The 16,408-nt window shown below is 41.8% G+C and overlaps 1 long non-coding RNA gene across 1 annotated transcript; it reads left to right on the plus strand.

Annotated features, from left to right (window-relative positions):
• The first annotated feature begins 687 nt into the window (after positions 1–687).
• On the plus strand, positions 688–14,504 carry LOC126647670 (uncharacterized). Its single transcript, XR_007630638.1, has 5 exons — positions 688–1,904; positions 3,021–3,144; positions 4,388–4,451; positions 5,956–6,031; positions 6,389–14,504. It is a non-coding gene; the product is annotated as an uncharacterized LOC126647670 (long non-coding RNA).
• Positions 14,505–16,408: the final 1,904 nt, after the last annotated feature.

Consider the following 16,408-nt stretch of genomic DNA (forward strand, 5'->3'; position numbering starts at 1 on the left):
CGAAGATTAGATATAGTGTTAGATATCAAGGATATATAACATCCCTGCTCTCCTGGGGATGACTAAACACCTGCCAGCCATTGAGAAGCAGTGAATTAATTCCTTATTTTGCTTTCCTTGCAAGCACAGCTTTTGTTTTACCTGTTAAAATGTCTTTATCTCAACCCCCGAGTTTTCACATGTTTACCCTTCTGACATCCTTTCACAGTCCACTTGGGGAGGAGTGACTGAGTGGCTCTGTAGGTCTGGGTCTAACCCACCACAGCTTGTCATGTAGATGTGGATAAATCATCTAACCCTGATGTTGTGAGGTCTGTGGCTAACACTGTGCTTTTACTGTGCACACAGGCATTTGTAGAGGCCATGTATCACTTGCATGCATGAAGCTAGACTTATGTTGGAGGTTCACTGCAGGCTCATGGTCAGTGCATCTCTACATCTGCAAAATAATGTGCTGCTACATTCCTCCCCTTAGTCTGTCTTTTCTCTTTCTGTAGAAAACTGCTCTGTGAAGGCAAAGGAAAGCTCTTAATGTGTCATGAGACCCAAGGTCACACCGCTTCTGACACAGCTGGTCAATAGAAGCTAGCTATTGGGTCTTTTGCCCTGTACTAAGATCTGCAGTCACAAGAGAAGAATCCTGTCCTAGCACTCTTGCTGCTGTGATCTCCATCCACTTCTGAGTTTTTCAGTGCTCATGAGAGTAAGTGAGGCTTGCCCCATTGCCTTAATATAAAACCAGCCAGCTTGCTGCTTAGATGAGTTGGTGTTGCTCACACAGGGCCAGCACAAGACATCCTTGTGTTACTACCCATGGAAGTCAAGGTCTTTCTGAATGGCCACACAACCAACTGGTGTTCAGTCACTCCTCCCAGATTTTGTACGGTCCAAAAACTTGCTGAGGATTCATTTGGCTCCTGAACTTAAACTGTTTCACAATCACCAGGACAAATGAGCTCTTCTAGGGCAGCCATTCGCATCCTTGGGCCCACCTGCCTAGGACCTTGCTGAGATACAGAGATACAGGCATGCAGGCTGATGACATTTGCTATGCACACAGTTCTCAGGAATGTCACTAAACTTTACTGGCTTCTCTTACCTGCTGAATCCCAGTGTTTGAGACACTGGACTAGTTTTGCAGAGGTGCTCGAGTGAGTCCTGTTTTGTGGCCTCACTGGAAACAGTGTCACCCCACGTACCATGATAGCAGAGATCTGCTGCTGCGTGCATCAGTCGGGTCAAACATTGCCAGTTACTTTGACACAAGAGCAGACAGAGTAACCAGAAAGTGACTCATTTCAGAACTTTGCTAGTAACCCCTTCACCAGACACAGAAAATCTCCAAGCACTTGTATTGAGACAAAATTGCTGAAAATTTTTTGGGGGAGGAAAGAAAGGTTAAGTCAACATGCAGTTTCTTTCAAAAAAGCTCTCCTCCTGTCAAAACAGGACTGAGAAGACTAAGAAACAGGATGTTTCTGTACAGTTCTACTTTTAACATGGCAGTGGGAAGCATGAGACCCATGCCTGATTCACCAAGGCTGAAGAGAAATGAGGCTATATGCTTACAAAATGTTTCTCACTGGGGCAAAAACATGTGATGGAAGAAGAGATGAAATTCCCTTAGTTTCTAACCCTTTCAAAACTCTAGTAGATTCCATTTTTTGCCATCTAGTAGATGCCTTTTTTTGCAACACTGTCTCCTCTGGATAATTCCCACTCCCATTAATTCCCTTCTGACAATCTGAAGTGGGTAGACTACCAAGATAGCACATTACCCACCAAGAATCATATAGGGGAAATGATATTTTCTTCCACCTGAATGCAGATAAAAAATATCAAAGATCGTCACCCAGCTGTCTAAATGGAGTCAACTAAAACCACGTCAAGGAAACAATATTTTGGTGAGTTCATTTTGGTTTGTTTTTTGTTTGTTTGTTGGTTTGGTTTGGTTTTTTGGTTTGTTTTTTTTATCTGGAGGACAGGCAAAACAAAAGGCCAATTCCTGTTGATTTTTTAATTCTACATTTTCATAGAACTTCTGTATGAGTTATTCCACTGAATGATTTAGTATCCAATTAACTAGAGCTAAAGAGGCTTTTTTAGATTTAAAATATCACCTTTAACAAAACAAACAAAAATGCCTGAGAATTTTTTTCTCTCTTTAAAAGCTTGACAAATCTAGAAAGAACCATTTATTATAGAAATGAACCAAGCAGAGAATAAATACATGATGCTTTGATCACTGCCAAATTACTCAGGGTTTTATAAAGCTGGCCTTTCCCCTCAATTTTAGTTTCTCAAAGTCTATATTAAAGCAAGGTTTTTGTAGTTGTGAACTTAAAGCTAATTAAAATGAAATTACTTGTAGAAGTGAAGACATCTGGCTTTTCCATGCAAAATGACAAGTTTTTAACACAGTGGAAAAGAGCTGTCCCATGACTCATCTCCTATTGCTTTACAAAGTTTTTATCTTCCCTTTTTTTTTTTTATTCTCTCCTAGTAGTTAACAGTATTCTCCATAAGTTTATCTCAATAAACCTTTCTAGGGTCATTCCTATGACATTTAACTAAATATTGTAAGAGTATGTGGAAGGAGAGTCTCTTCTTCTTTAGTGATATCTGGTTAAAGAAACCATAAATATGAACGAGCAGAGACAGAAACCAGAATGACAAGTTATAAGAGAGATTCCCATCTAAACAAACCTGGTCAGTCATACCAACTGATGAGATATCAAGAACCTTCAGGCAAACTTAGAAATTTTAGAAGGATAAGGATGCAAACCTGAGGATCCAGGATACGGGGGTGCATCAGTAGGACTATTCCAGTTGAGGAGGCAATGTGCAGGAGAAGAGGGAGCAGGGAGGAACAAAGAGGTGGGGTAAATATAAGGGTACAAAAGAGGTGTATTGCCCTTGAGCTGAGGTCAATCAGTCCAGCAGAGCCCGATGCCTCACGACTACAATGTGACCTGTCTCTTCCTAAACACTTTTCTGTGTGATTTCACTCTCTATCCCAGGCATATGAGTGCTGCAAGGAGTCAGTGCCAGCTGCTGGGATAGCAGCACATGAGGAGTGGGAACCACCTGATGGAGTGAGGCTGGAGCTGTGGGCACCCCTGGGCGCCGGCGTTGGCTGCTGAAGTGAGTGGGGGAGCCTCAGTGCCAGCAACTGGAATGAAGGGGATCTTGAATCTACAGCCACTGGGATGGGAACAGTTTGTATCTGAAAAGAAGCTTCCGGGGTGAATAGTGTGAGTGTGACCACAACCCTTGTGCCTGGTGCCAGCTGGTGGAAGGGGTGTTAGTATCTTCCCCAGACCTGCTGTACAGGGGAAGTGTGTGGGTATTCCCTGGCAATCTTCAAGCTGATACCAGCTGATGAGCAGAGGAAACTCGGTTCTAAGATGGGGTATCAGGTGGATGGAGAGGGCCTGTGAGTGTGGGGTGTCTGCAGGATGAGTATGAGTGCTGTGTAGTCAGCAGGATCATACTCAACATCCCTTAACACATAGTAGAGAAAAAAAAAGGTATGATATTTTATCCTTAGTACTTAGTACTAATTGACAACTTTGTGTCAGAACACAATGAGAAGGTTGTTCTTCAAAGGAAAGCGAGCTGAGAGCAGAGCACAACAAGAAGGGAGGCATGAGTGGGTAGCTCACCTGCAAGGAGCCAGGATATAGCATGTCCAGGTCAGGATCAGGGCCAGAGACATTGCTGAAGACCAGATACAGTCCACTGATCAACCAGCACTTTTATAATGATGAGGCAGGTCTGAGCCCTAAACAGGAAGCCAAGGCTTTGTGTTAGGGTCAGGACAAAGGAATTATGAGACCAGGCACAGATGTGGTTGCTGCGTGGTTTTGCTGTGGGTGGCAGGCAGGGGACTGCAGTAAAGCTTCACCTTAAAAGTAGTTCCCAAGGGAAAAAAGAGGCAGGCTCTTATTTTTACCTTTTCTCAAAAGAGTTTTTAACAGCAAAAGAGCTGAATTTGGTCTTAAGTCAGATACACTCTTTAATTTAACTAGCTAAACTAGGACAGGGATGGGCTCACATCGTGTTGGGCCTCTCAGACATAGCCAGATTTTGCAGACTTAGAATATGGTGATGGATTGAACATTGTCAGAGGAAGGTTGGCATCATACAGAGAGAAGACTCTAATCTCCCCACCAAAAGCTTTGGATGTGTTTTTTCTAAGCATGGTAGAAGGACAGTATGGCAGGGGCAAATAGTTGAACAAGGACTTTCTCCAGGTGGTGATGAAAACAGATGGGATTAGATATAGATGGTCCATCTGAGGGGCTGCAATTAATCAGTTCTCATTTGCATGGTGAGTTCAGATTAATCTGGAATAAAGGTATTGTTTCTCTTCCGGGACTGACAGGAGCAAGCCAAGATGTTGGAATTTTTCCAGTTCTAGAAGTCAACCAAATGGATAAGTACTTGAGGTAAAAACCTTTAAAGAAATTAAATTACCTAGAAGCTCCCCTAGAGGGCTATATGAATATCCCCAATACATATGGATTAATATTTGTAGTTATAATTCATGATATATATGTCTATACTTGCGTATCTATTTATATATTTTCTACAACTATTTTCCACTTCCTGAAAAGGAAAATACAAGCTCATAAATCATCCTCAAAGCAGGCCAAATATATCAACCAACCTTCAGGTGAATCCAGCTGAAAGAAGAGAATTAATTAATATAACTTGACACTGGCCACAAATGTATTACTGACTCAAAGCAGTGGAACTATTTATTGCTGCATTAACTGCTGTGAGTACTGCAGTGGCATAAATGATGTGTTCTACAAAGACATAATCTTCTTCTTACAGGGTGTGCATCATAAATCTGACCATGAGGACACTTGCTTTTAACTTTTAAGTTCCTCATCAGAGAAGGTGACTCACTCTTACTGAAGGCTTTTCCATTGATTCTGCTGGATGTTGGAGCAAAACATTTAATTAATATTAGATTCAGTATGCTGTCAGTATCAATAAGAATGTACCCTATTTACAGTATAGCAAAAATTCACTCACGGATTTCAGGAAAGCAAAATGTCAGACTATCTACTCTGTGTCTTTCCTACTTCATGTTCTACTTTCCTAAATATGGTTGTTGTTTCACCAAGGTGGGTGGAAAGAGTCCTCTGAGGATACTATATCTTTTTCATACATCTGCAAACGTGGGCTCCATGCCCTGCTTTGCCATAATTTGTGTGAGCTTGGGAAAAACACTTGCTTATTCACTAAAAAGATGATAACATAAAAGAATGTCTCCAGCTCTATTAGGAGAATAAAAATGAAGCAACGCAGAGCAGATTTACCTTGCACGAAGTAACAGGAGTCGTTTGGCAGAGAAGACAGAGGATAAGTTCCACAGGAAGGACTTCTTTTCTTTTTTTCAGAAATGCATTCACATGTCCATGGTATTCTTAATTCACTGTTACAAGGGAAGTGTAAAGTAGTTAACACTAAAACCTATGGATTTACTCAAGATCCAGGAAAAAGAGTTATTAAAATGTTACAAACTGAGAAAGAAGACCAGCACAAAAATTGCACTTGTTTGCAAGTGATTTACAGTACAAAAGAGAGCTTTAAGTAATTCATTCATCTTAAAAAATGCAGCCAGTTCTAGATAGAGACCCTTTGTTGAAACAGCAGGTCTCATTTCCAATCTAAATTACCAAAAAACCCCAAACCTAAATAGAAATGACAGATATTTCAAAATGCTTAGAGAAATTGAGCAATTATCTGTGTTTAGGACTGCATGAGCCCAGTCTTCAGCCAAGACTTAATTGAATCCCTCCTTGGTTTGAGAATTGCTCATCAGAGCCCTCACTGGATAATCCCCATTCCCTTGATGTCATTTATGGCAGCTATTCACTTGAATAGCTCCCATGTATTCTGCAGTCTCCTTCCTTGAATTGATTTACTGTATGTTTTCAGGTGAGCAGGTACTACCTCCAGTAATTTTGACATTGCTCCAGGGCTTCATCTGGCCTTGCTGGATCAACACAGACAGGTAAAGCACAGACATGTTTTGCAATCTTCTCTTTCTGAAGAAGCACAAAACTGAGCTCTGCATCTTATCTTTCATATGGCACTTCCTGCAAAAAAGAAGATGGACTTAGCTTTATGGACAAATATATCACTAGCTTTGAAAAATCTGACAGCCTGGAGGACATAAACATAGTAACAGCAACAAGAGAAGAAATAATTTTCATATGTGTAAGAATAGTTTCAAAGGCAGCTCAGAACCTTGGTTAACAAGGCTTCCAAATGTCACCATGAAGTTGTTCACTTCTGCATCTGATCAATAGAACATAAACACTTCTCACCAGTCTGGGATCTGACATCTGCAGTGTTTCTTTCTTTGCAGCAACAGGACTTCATTCAGCTACACACAAGAGCATTTGAGTGCTAAACTGTAACTCCATGAAAGAGCTGCAGGAGAGCATCAACACACCACACAGCATCAGAAAGCACAAGAAAGACATGAGCCTCATCATGTCTAAGATACTGCAGCTTCAGAGTTCGAACCTTCAGCTGTAGCAGAGGGGCAGGAAGAGCCTGTGCCTACAAAAACTCTGATCATGATGAAGACTGCAAGCTGGCGATGACTTACATTAAGAGGAAGGTCCTGCCCCACCTAAAGACTTGAAACTAGAGAATACATTTACTGTCCTCATTCCCGATGAGGAGATGAAAGTGCTGCCAAATGCATTTTTTCTTGCAGCTGAATCTGAGCTACCTGGGACCACTACAAGGAAATGGTGAGTGGTAGCGGTAGGAAACCCCACCACAGGTGATGAAGGCTCTCAACTTGGTTTTCCATTAGGGAAGGCTTGCTGCTTATTGGAGGCTTAAATTCAGGATGATGTGTAGAGGCTGCTAAGGCTCATCTAACCTGTGCTGCTGTTCTATGGAGGCTCTGCCAGGGGAGACCTAGGAAGTGACTACAAGGCTCTGGGAACAGTGGGGGAGGGCATGGGAAACCAGGTGGTGTTCTCCCCAATCCTGCTGTTGAGGGACAAGGGCCTGAGAAGGACTGGGCTGATCCTACAGATCAGCAGTTGATGTCTGAGATGGTGTTGGCAGCAAAATTTCAGTGTCTATGAACTTGGGACCCCCTCTGAAGATCAACTTGGAAGAGGCAGGATCCACCTGACAAGGTGAGGTAAAGGGATCTTTGCCAGGAGGCTTGCCAACCTTAAAGGGAAATGTTTAAATTAAATTATGGTGTCACAGAGTGATTTGTGAAATAACAAGTGAAACAGTTGTGGATCAAGTAGGAAAGCCAAAAGCCAGGATGACTGGAGGAGAAGGGAGATAGCAATCAACAAAAAATGGGGGTGAAATGCAATCATTCCAAGTGTAGGCATGTAAAGAAAGAACAGCCATAGGGAAAAAGCCCTCATACCTGGTCTGGGAAATCAGCATGCATAATTGTCTCTCTGAAACATCTCTACATTGACACATACAGCATAGGGAACAAACAGGAGAAATTAGAATTCTGTGAACAGTTTTAGGACAATGACGTCTCTGGGCTTATGGAAATACAGAGTGTACACTCACATGCCTGGAGTGCTGTGATCAGTGGGTACAGCCTTTTCAGCAAGGACAGGCCAGGAAGATAAGGAGGGATAGTTGCTCTCTATGTGACAGCAGCTGAAATTCATGGAGCAGTGCCTGGTTTCAGACCTTAATAAAAGAGGGGTCCAGGAAGATGAGACATACTTTTAAGAAGGAAATTTTAAAGGCACAGGAGCAGGCCATCCTCCTGTGCCAAAGATCCTGGAGTATGTCCAGAGAGGCAAAATAGCTGAAGGGTAAGTCCTATGAGAAGCAGCTGAGGGAGCTGGGGTTGTTTAGCCTGGAGAAAAGGAGGTTTAGGGGAGACCTTACAGTTATCTACAACCACCTCAAAGAAAGCTGCAGCCAGCTGGGGGTCGGTGTCTTCTCCCAGGCAACCAGCTACAGTACAAGAGGTCAGAGCCTGAAGCTGCCCCAGGGGAAGTGCAGGCTGGATATCAGAAGGAATTTCTTTACAGAAATAGTTGTTAAACATTGGAATGGACTGCCCAGGGACATGGCAGGGTCACCATCCATGGAAGTGTTCAGGAAACAACTTGATGTGGCACTTAGTTATATGACTTAGTTGACAAGGTGAAGATTGGTCAAAGGTTGGACTCAATGATCTTAGAGGTCTTTTCCAACATAAATGATTTTGTGAAATATGTACCATCTGCTGTCTTTAAATTGATATTGGTGCCAGCCTAATAGAACAAGAAAGAAAAAGACAAGCTTAAATATTGACTATAACACATTCAAGAACAAGTAGTTTCAAATTCTAGCCACAGCCAGCATTTCTCTTTCTTCCATCATATATGAGCACAAGTCAGAGAAACAGAACACATAGATAATATTATCTCTCTGAAGACATTTGTAGCCATAGAATAGTACGTAGCCTAAAACTCATGAGGTATAATTTCATTTTAACCATTTCAAAGGCAGACTTTTTCCTCAAATAAAAATATTTTTCCTCAAATAAAAACATTTTTCCTCAAATAAAAAGTTCCAATATAAAGCAGAAACAAAATCCTAACCTATCTTTAAAAAATTCCTTCAAAATGTTGTGTCCAATTTTATGATAAATTCCATATCAGGATATCAGCTTCCCTGTAATTAGGCATTCAAGTTATCCAGAAGTGTTGTTTGTGGCAAACTAAGCTTAGTCAGAAGAGAGAGGAAAAGACATAAAATAATCAGGCATTTGTTACATCATACCTAAATGTCCACAGTTGCTGGCTGTGTTAAAAAATTAGCTATTATACATTCAAAGCAGTAACAGGATCATAAAATTTTCATACTTACTTTCAAAGATAACAGATCTTTTCACAAAGCTGGCTTAGAAATAGTGTCTCCTGAATGGCTGTAAATGTGGAGATTCTAAGCAGCCAAATGCCTTTTTTAAAAATCTTAACTTAAAAACTTTAAAAAAAAAAAGTTTTAATTCCAGACAATAGATGTGTGTGAAGGAGAAACAAAGTAAATTTCTCAGCAAGTGCAAGAGAGCTTGTATAAGCAATTTTGCTTGATTCAGGCAAGAACATCTTCCCTAAGCCAGCCTTGCCTACACACTTCCGTCTTGTGACCCAAATGGCTCTCCAGTTAAATGGTGGTCACTTATGGGAAATTATGGGAAATCACTTTATGGGAAATTTGATGTCTTTGCAGCTGAGGTGATCAGCTTAAGCTTGGGAAGCATTAGTAGAGGCAACAAGGCACCAAGCAGAGATGTGAGGACTCCAGATGTGCAGGTATCATAAAATCTCTGGCAGGGTTGTTAATGAGTCATAAGCATGTATTCACTGAGGGAAGATAGTTGTGCCCAGTATGTACAACCTGAGATTTGAGACAGAAGTCGAATTTGCTGAATCAAGTATTTACAGGAGTTCTTTCATTCAATTGTTGCTAAACTTAAAAAAAAAATAAAATTGCTTTATAATGGGAAAGCTGACAATATCTTAATTAGAACAGGAGGGATAGGTACCAGACCAAAAAATTACATTCCTGCTCCTTTTCAAAGTCAGGAGGAGATTCAGCTTTACCTGCATTTGTTGTAATTGCTTGAGCATTTCTTGATTATAACAACTGTAAAACAGCATCCATATCACCCACATCACCTATGACAAAAGGCAGTGACTGTCTCTTGTCTCTGCATTAGCTGGAGTCCTGTAAAGACCCTAGTTTATTGCAGTTATTTTCTGTAAGTGCAGGCTGTATTTTCTATAACCTTTACAGGCTTGCGTCCTTTATTCCCTGTGAAAGCTGAGGGAGACTATTGTCCCTCTGCTATTGAAAGGAATTGAAAGGGAAAAAATAATTTAATGTGGGCCATTTCTGGGATTTAGGGCCAAAGGGCTGTGCATTGTGTCACAGGGCAGTAGTCCTCCCTCAAAAGCTTACTATTTAAATGGGGTGGAGCTGCCATCCAAGGCTGAAGTCCAGGCTACAAAATCGTTGCCCAAAATAAGGGCTCCCTAAAGTAGCTTCCCTTACTTGATTCTCATTTCAAGAAGCCTTCTTCGCATTGCTCTAATGGCATTACTAATTTTATACAGTGATGTTTTTTAATCCCAGGCGTGTTTCACTGCCATGTTAAAGAGATTTCTAAAACTGAGCTGGATACTTGCCTTGGCAGAACAACAGCATACCATACTGGCCAGTTAAATCTGGGACAAAATCTAGAGAGCACAAAAATCCACACCTGCTTTTAGACAAAGAGGAGCCAGTGCTGCTTCCAGGGAGAAAATCATGGTCGTGGTCCATTGCATTGGATCTCCATGTAACTTCCTTATTTCCTACAGCGAAGCTGTCTCTTTTTTAGGGATCTTTAATACCATATTTCACTCTCCTCCTTCTTAAGCTACCTACCACGGTTCAGTGAAACTGTATGATGTGTAGCAACACAGCTCATTAAAGCTCTACAGCATTTCTGGAATCCAACTCCACTCCTCCACAGCTCCCCCCTCCACACACACCCCCCCAACAGCAGTGATCCCAGCAGTCAGAAGGTTTAGAAAGACACAATGTCCTTGCATTGCAGATGTCCTCTGGGTTTACTGTCCACTGAGTTCCTCTGCCCAAACAGGACTCTCCAAACAATTCTGTGATCTGGGAACACTCTGCAGTCTTCGGCTTGAATCTTCTGCTCTTCTGCCAAGATCAGACAGTCTTTGTCAGGCTTATGACTCCAAGGGAGCAAGTGTGGATAGAACCAGACCCACATGCCCACACTTTTATGACTATTTAATTTCCAAAATTCTTCCTCAAAGAAAATCCAGGTCAAAGATGGACACAAAACCAGAATCCCAGATACCCCTTCTGAGCTGCTCTGGTCCTCCTTCAGTATGTCTAAAATCTGACATGAATTCAAATAATTCACAAACCATACAAGTTGAAACAGTAATGACAGGTTGGTTGCATGTAGAGTTTCTCCCCTTAGACTGGTAATCCACTTAAAATATTCACATTTATTTTATCCAGCAATATTTATTTATTAAAGTTTTGGTGGTGATCTCATCCCAAGTGAAATACGGGGGGAAAATGAGAGTTCCTTTCATCTTAAATTTCTTTTAAAGTACTGACCAAAGTATAAGGTATCAAGTTATTTTAATTTAGTAATATTGTCTCCTCTTCCTTAAAACTTACAGACTATTTTGTCTATAGCTACAAAAGTGAAAATTAACAACAATCTCTCTATATTCTGTAAATTACAGAAAGCCCCAAGTTTCACTTCTATCTTGGTTTGCTGGATACTAAATAGTTGTTTCCCAAGCCTCCTCCTAGGCCAGACTGACTCTCTTTCATGTACACCATCGAGGTCTCTTCACACACTTATTGCCCCAGTTTGAAACAGAGGTGTTTCTGTGTGAGAAAAACCTCTCCTGCTATGTCCCCGTTCAATTCTCCATTCACCTTTGCTTTTGTGACAGCTCACAATAGTCAGCTGTGACTCGGTGTAGATCACTTTCTCAACTGCAAGCAGCTGCTGCACAGCCCTGTGGAGTTTCTTTGAGTTGTTTACACTCACAGAACTTTTCCTTAACCACTCATCATTTTATCTACCTTCCTGTTGTTCCTGTTGAAGGGCTCAGCAGGAAAACAGAACACATCTTTGTGGCCTCCTCTCCTTCCATGAGGCAGAAAACTACAAAATAATATGGGGAGTCCAGACTGGCAGAAAGGTAAGATGTCCAGAGGGTTGAGAGTGACGTGCATCAGAACGACAGAGATATCTCATAGAACCCAGATAAGAACTGCAGTTCTTCAGAAAGTCACTCTATCTCCTCTGCTTTCCATCTGGAAGCTTCAGGCTTTTCTTAATATGACTGGAAGCACCAACAGAGAATTCTGTGAACACATGCTCATAATAATTAGGAAGTACTGACACTGTGAAACCTTTGGAAGAGGATTTTATCAAGCAGATAAAATCCAGATCAATATTGGAAAGCTCTAAGCACAAATATTTTTACTTCCTTTTGTGGCAGGTTAGCCTTGGCTGACTGCCACACCCCCATTCAGCCAGCCTTTCACTCTACCTCTTTAATAGGACAGGGGAAGAAAATAAGATGAAAATGCTCTTGGGTTAAAATACAAACAGGGAGATCACTTACCAATTACCATCATAGGCAAAACAGACTAAACTTGGAGAAAACAATTTCATTTGTTTCTCATTAAAAATAGAGTATGATGGTGAGGAACAATGACAAAACTAAAACACCTTCCCCTATCCTACCTCTTCTTCTCATGTTTAAGTTCTCTCCTTCGCTCTCAACTTCTTTCTTTAAAAACAGCACAGAGGGGTGGGGGTTATGGTCAGTCCTTGAGGGATCCTCTCTGCTGCTTCTTCCTAATCACACTTTTCCCTCGCTTCACTATGGAGTCCCTCCCCACAAGATACAGTCCTCCTTGAACTGCTCCTGTGTAGGTTCCTCACAGGCTCTGGCTTCTGCCAGAAAACCTGTTCCTGCGTGGGCTCCTCTCCATGGGCTGCAGCTCCTGCCAGGATTCTGCTCTGACGTAAGCTCTTCATATGCTTGAAGGTTTTTCCAGGATATCTCCACCTGTTGCAGTGTGGGGTTCTCAATGGGCTGCAGCGCGGACATCTGCTCCACTGTGCTCCTCCACAGCTACTCTTCTCTGCTCTAGTGCTCTTCCTTCTTTTCTCATCTTGGTGTTTCCAGGGCTGTTTCTTACGTATTTTTCTGACTCTTCACCCTCTCAGCTGCTGTGCAGCATTTTCTGCCCTTTCCTAACCATGTTGCCAGAGATGACATTGGCTTGGCTGAGGGGATCAGCTGTGAGGCTCTGCTCTGCAGTGAGTCTGGCACACAGATGTGCAAACGCTAACTCACACACAAATGTAATTAATTTTCAACTCAAATTTCATTATTTGTAATGCTTGGCAGCATGGATTGCAGGGTAAAGAGTTCCACAAGCCACCCTTGAAGAAGGAGGACAGAATATATTTTTACATCCCCGTCTGAAAGCACAAAAAGCCAACTAAAAGCACAAGAAAGGAAGGTACTACCAAGGGTGCTTTCCAAATGAAACCAGACCAAGAAAACTCTCTGTTAGAATTACCATTAGCACTGATTAGGAAAACACAAGAGTCAAACATCCTTTCCAAGCAGCCCAGCCAATGGACCCCCTCATTTGTCAAAGCCAATCTCACGATGGTGAGTTCCTACCCACTTTTAGCCCCAGCAGAGATGGGCAAGAAAGCAAGTAGAGAGTAGTGGATTTGTCTGTGATGGATTTTCCCAGAAGGAACTCATATGTACTATGTTTTGGATTTCTGATTAAAAAAGAGATGATGATGAAATAAGGGTGTTTCAGTTACTTTTGGGCTGTGCTTGCAGAGTGTTGTGATGATTACCCCCACCTCCATGAGCTACTCTGTGCTCTCAGGAATTCTCATTAAGCCTAGGTCATAACTAATGGCTGCTGGACAATTAAGCTCCCCTAGAGCTTATCAGTAACACTGCCTATTCTCAAGAACTTCTGCTGCCTAATAAACTTCTGGTTTCTATCAGATAGCCTTGGAAAATTATTTCTGTGTGAATCACAGCCAGAGTGAAACAAAATTATTGTTACTGGACTTCTGATGAAAATTATTGACCTGGATTGAGGCCAGGATGGAAATTGATGTATGACTAAAGCCAAGCATCTTGCAACCCTCTGAACGGGGATTCTAAGTGAGGCCCTTTGAACTCCTGTGGCCACAGTGGCTGTGCCAGCACCTCTCTTGGAGCAGGATGTCTCTCTGAGTTCATCAACTCACAGGTCTGAGAACTCTGAGACTGTGATTGAAAAGTGACGATGGGGCTGGGCTGGTACCACCCTCCCCAAGGCTCAACCCTTTGCCCACTGAGAAATGCAAAGGCATCCAATGGTATTTCACTGAACTCAACAGGTACCTTTGCATACATATACACATCTGTGTGTGTATATATATATGCATACATCCATGTCTGTGTCTGCGTATGTAAATTGATTTCAATACTCTCTAGCAAGTGTAGCATCAGTGTTGCCATCTTACATTTGTAATTAAGCCACTGTTTTCCTTGTAGTAAATCCTATTGAATCATTCTGTAAGCGTTAAATTAGTCAGTGATTAAGTGCTGCCAAATCCTTTAGACATAAATCACTGAGCAATTCCAAGGCTAAGTTTGGCAATGGGGTTCACTCTGAACCTCATGAACCAGTGGGTGGGTCTCCCTTATGCCTTTGCACCCTTACCATTCTCCATCCTTACCCTTTTGCATCCCTTGTCTTTGTGTACATTGTTCTGGGTTGATTCTAATCAAATTTTCCTTTGTGCCCTGTATCTATGTAGCAACAGAGGGAACCTTGGCACAGAACTTTGTTGTGCTTTCACAAATTTGTATTAAAATTGCTTTTGCTAATACCTTTGCTGATACCTTTGATACCTTGGATATCTTTTCTTTAAGCTACCTTAACCACTCATTCAGGACAGCCATCAAGACCCTCTCTATTCCTTACCCCACCCCACAGGTGGTCAGGCTGGAAGTGCACAAGCATTTGGAAGGAGATACAGCTGGGACAGCTGACCCCAGCTGACCAAAGGGATGTTCCATGCCCTGTGGCATCACACACAGACAAAAAAATCTGGAGGAAAGAAGGAAGAAGGGTTTAATTTCAGAGTTATGACATTTGTCTTCCCAATTAACTGTTACAAATGAGGAAGACCTGCTTTCTTGGAAATGGGAATACCTGCTGATGGGAAGTAGTAAAAGAATTCCTTATTTTGCTTTGCTTGTTCATGCAGTTTGTGCTTTTCCTTTTAAACTGTCTTTAACTCAACACATGAGTTTTATAAGTTTTATACTTCCAATTCTCTTCCCCATTCTACGGGGGGAGAGTGAGACAGCAAGCATCTGGGTGTAGCAGAGATGCCCACAGGATTAACCCACAACAGAGGGTTTTATCAGGAAATGGAACAACTTGTTTCTGAGATAGAAATGGACTTTGTCAGTTATTGTTGCTGTTTGGCATGCCTTAGTTAACATCCAAAGACAGCTGGCCTTCACTGCAGCAGCTCTCCACAGGCAGCAGGACACTGTAGTCAACTGTGGAAGAGTATCTGCACTTTTAAGAGGTGTGGAAGGAAGTCAAAAGCCTTGCTTGCTTGCTACCCCATTCCCAGTATTCACACTACTCCCTCAGTTCCCATACCTACACTCTCCAATACCTCGCATTACACAGCTAGTGCAACAAGAGCTTGAAGTCCTTATCTGCTTCTCCTAAAAATGATAAACTATTCTGCTTTCCTAATCCTCTCCAACTCACCAAGCACTATAGGAGCCTCAAATCATTTTCAGATGAAGATTTTAAGTTTAGCACCTCCCAGGTGGGTGTTTGCTAATCACAGCAAACCAATTTATGGTGGTATAAACACCACTGCCATCAGAAGGGAACTGCCACAGACCACCCCTTCTGTATGCAACACGCTGCAGAAATCCCACACTCCTAAATGCCACGTTTTGTCGCTGGCAGGTTTATCTGTGTGTATGCTTCTGTTGCTGAGAGAGAGATCATGTAGAAAAAACTCCAGGCCAGTTTGGTGCATAAGATAAGATAAAATGAGAAGGTCCTTTAATCAGGCCCTCAGGCCCAGGGGAATACACACAACACGCTCACACCCAGGCAGTGGCTCTATGGTTTTATAATAAAGTCCATCCAATCCCAGATTTATCCAATCCCTGGTTCTGCCCAGTTCTGCTCCCTGACACACCCCTTCAGGAATGGAGTCTGGGGTCTTTAGGACCCCTTCTTCCTCATCTTCATCTTCTTCACAGCATGCACAATCCTTGGAGGTCCTCCAAAGTTTGGGGCTTGAAAGTCACTTTGTGTGTCGCAGTATCTTCTTGTCCAGGCCCAGGGTGAAATGTTCTTAAATAGAGGGTGTTTTCTACAGTTCTACCTTGAAAAGAAATCTAAACATGTAAAGGAATTTAGGAAGTTTGATATAAAACTGGGTCATATGGTTGGGTATTTGTAAACTACCATGCTAAAGGGTAAGGGAATATACAGTTAGTTACATTAAAATCTACATTTACTACACAACTATTTCTAAAATTTACAAAAGTTGAAGAAATCGAAGAATTTTTGAAGCATCACTTCTATCCTGCTGTTGGATAGACAGGGCTTGTCATGGCAGTATTTCCTACTTCATTCTGTCCTGTAACACAAAGACAAAAAACAGTATTCAAAACATTCTCTTTTAAATAAGAACCATCTCCTTCCCTTCAGTAACAACAGCAGTGCATTTTGTGAACTTTCCAGGTGGAACTTCACATTTCAGTCTGCC

Source organism: Myiozetetes cayanensis, unplaced genomic scaffold (assembly GCF_022539395.1).
Source record: "Myiozetetes cayanensis isolate MyiCay16 unplaced genomic scaffold, myiCay2020 scf4, whole genome shotgun sequence".
Taxonomy (NCBI): Eukaryota; Metazoa; Chordata; class Aves; order Passeriformes; family Tyrannidae; genus Myiozetetes; species Myiozetetes cayanensis.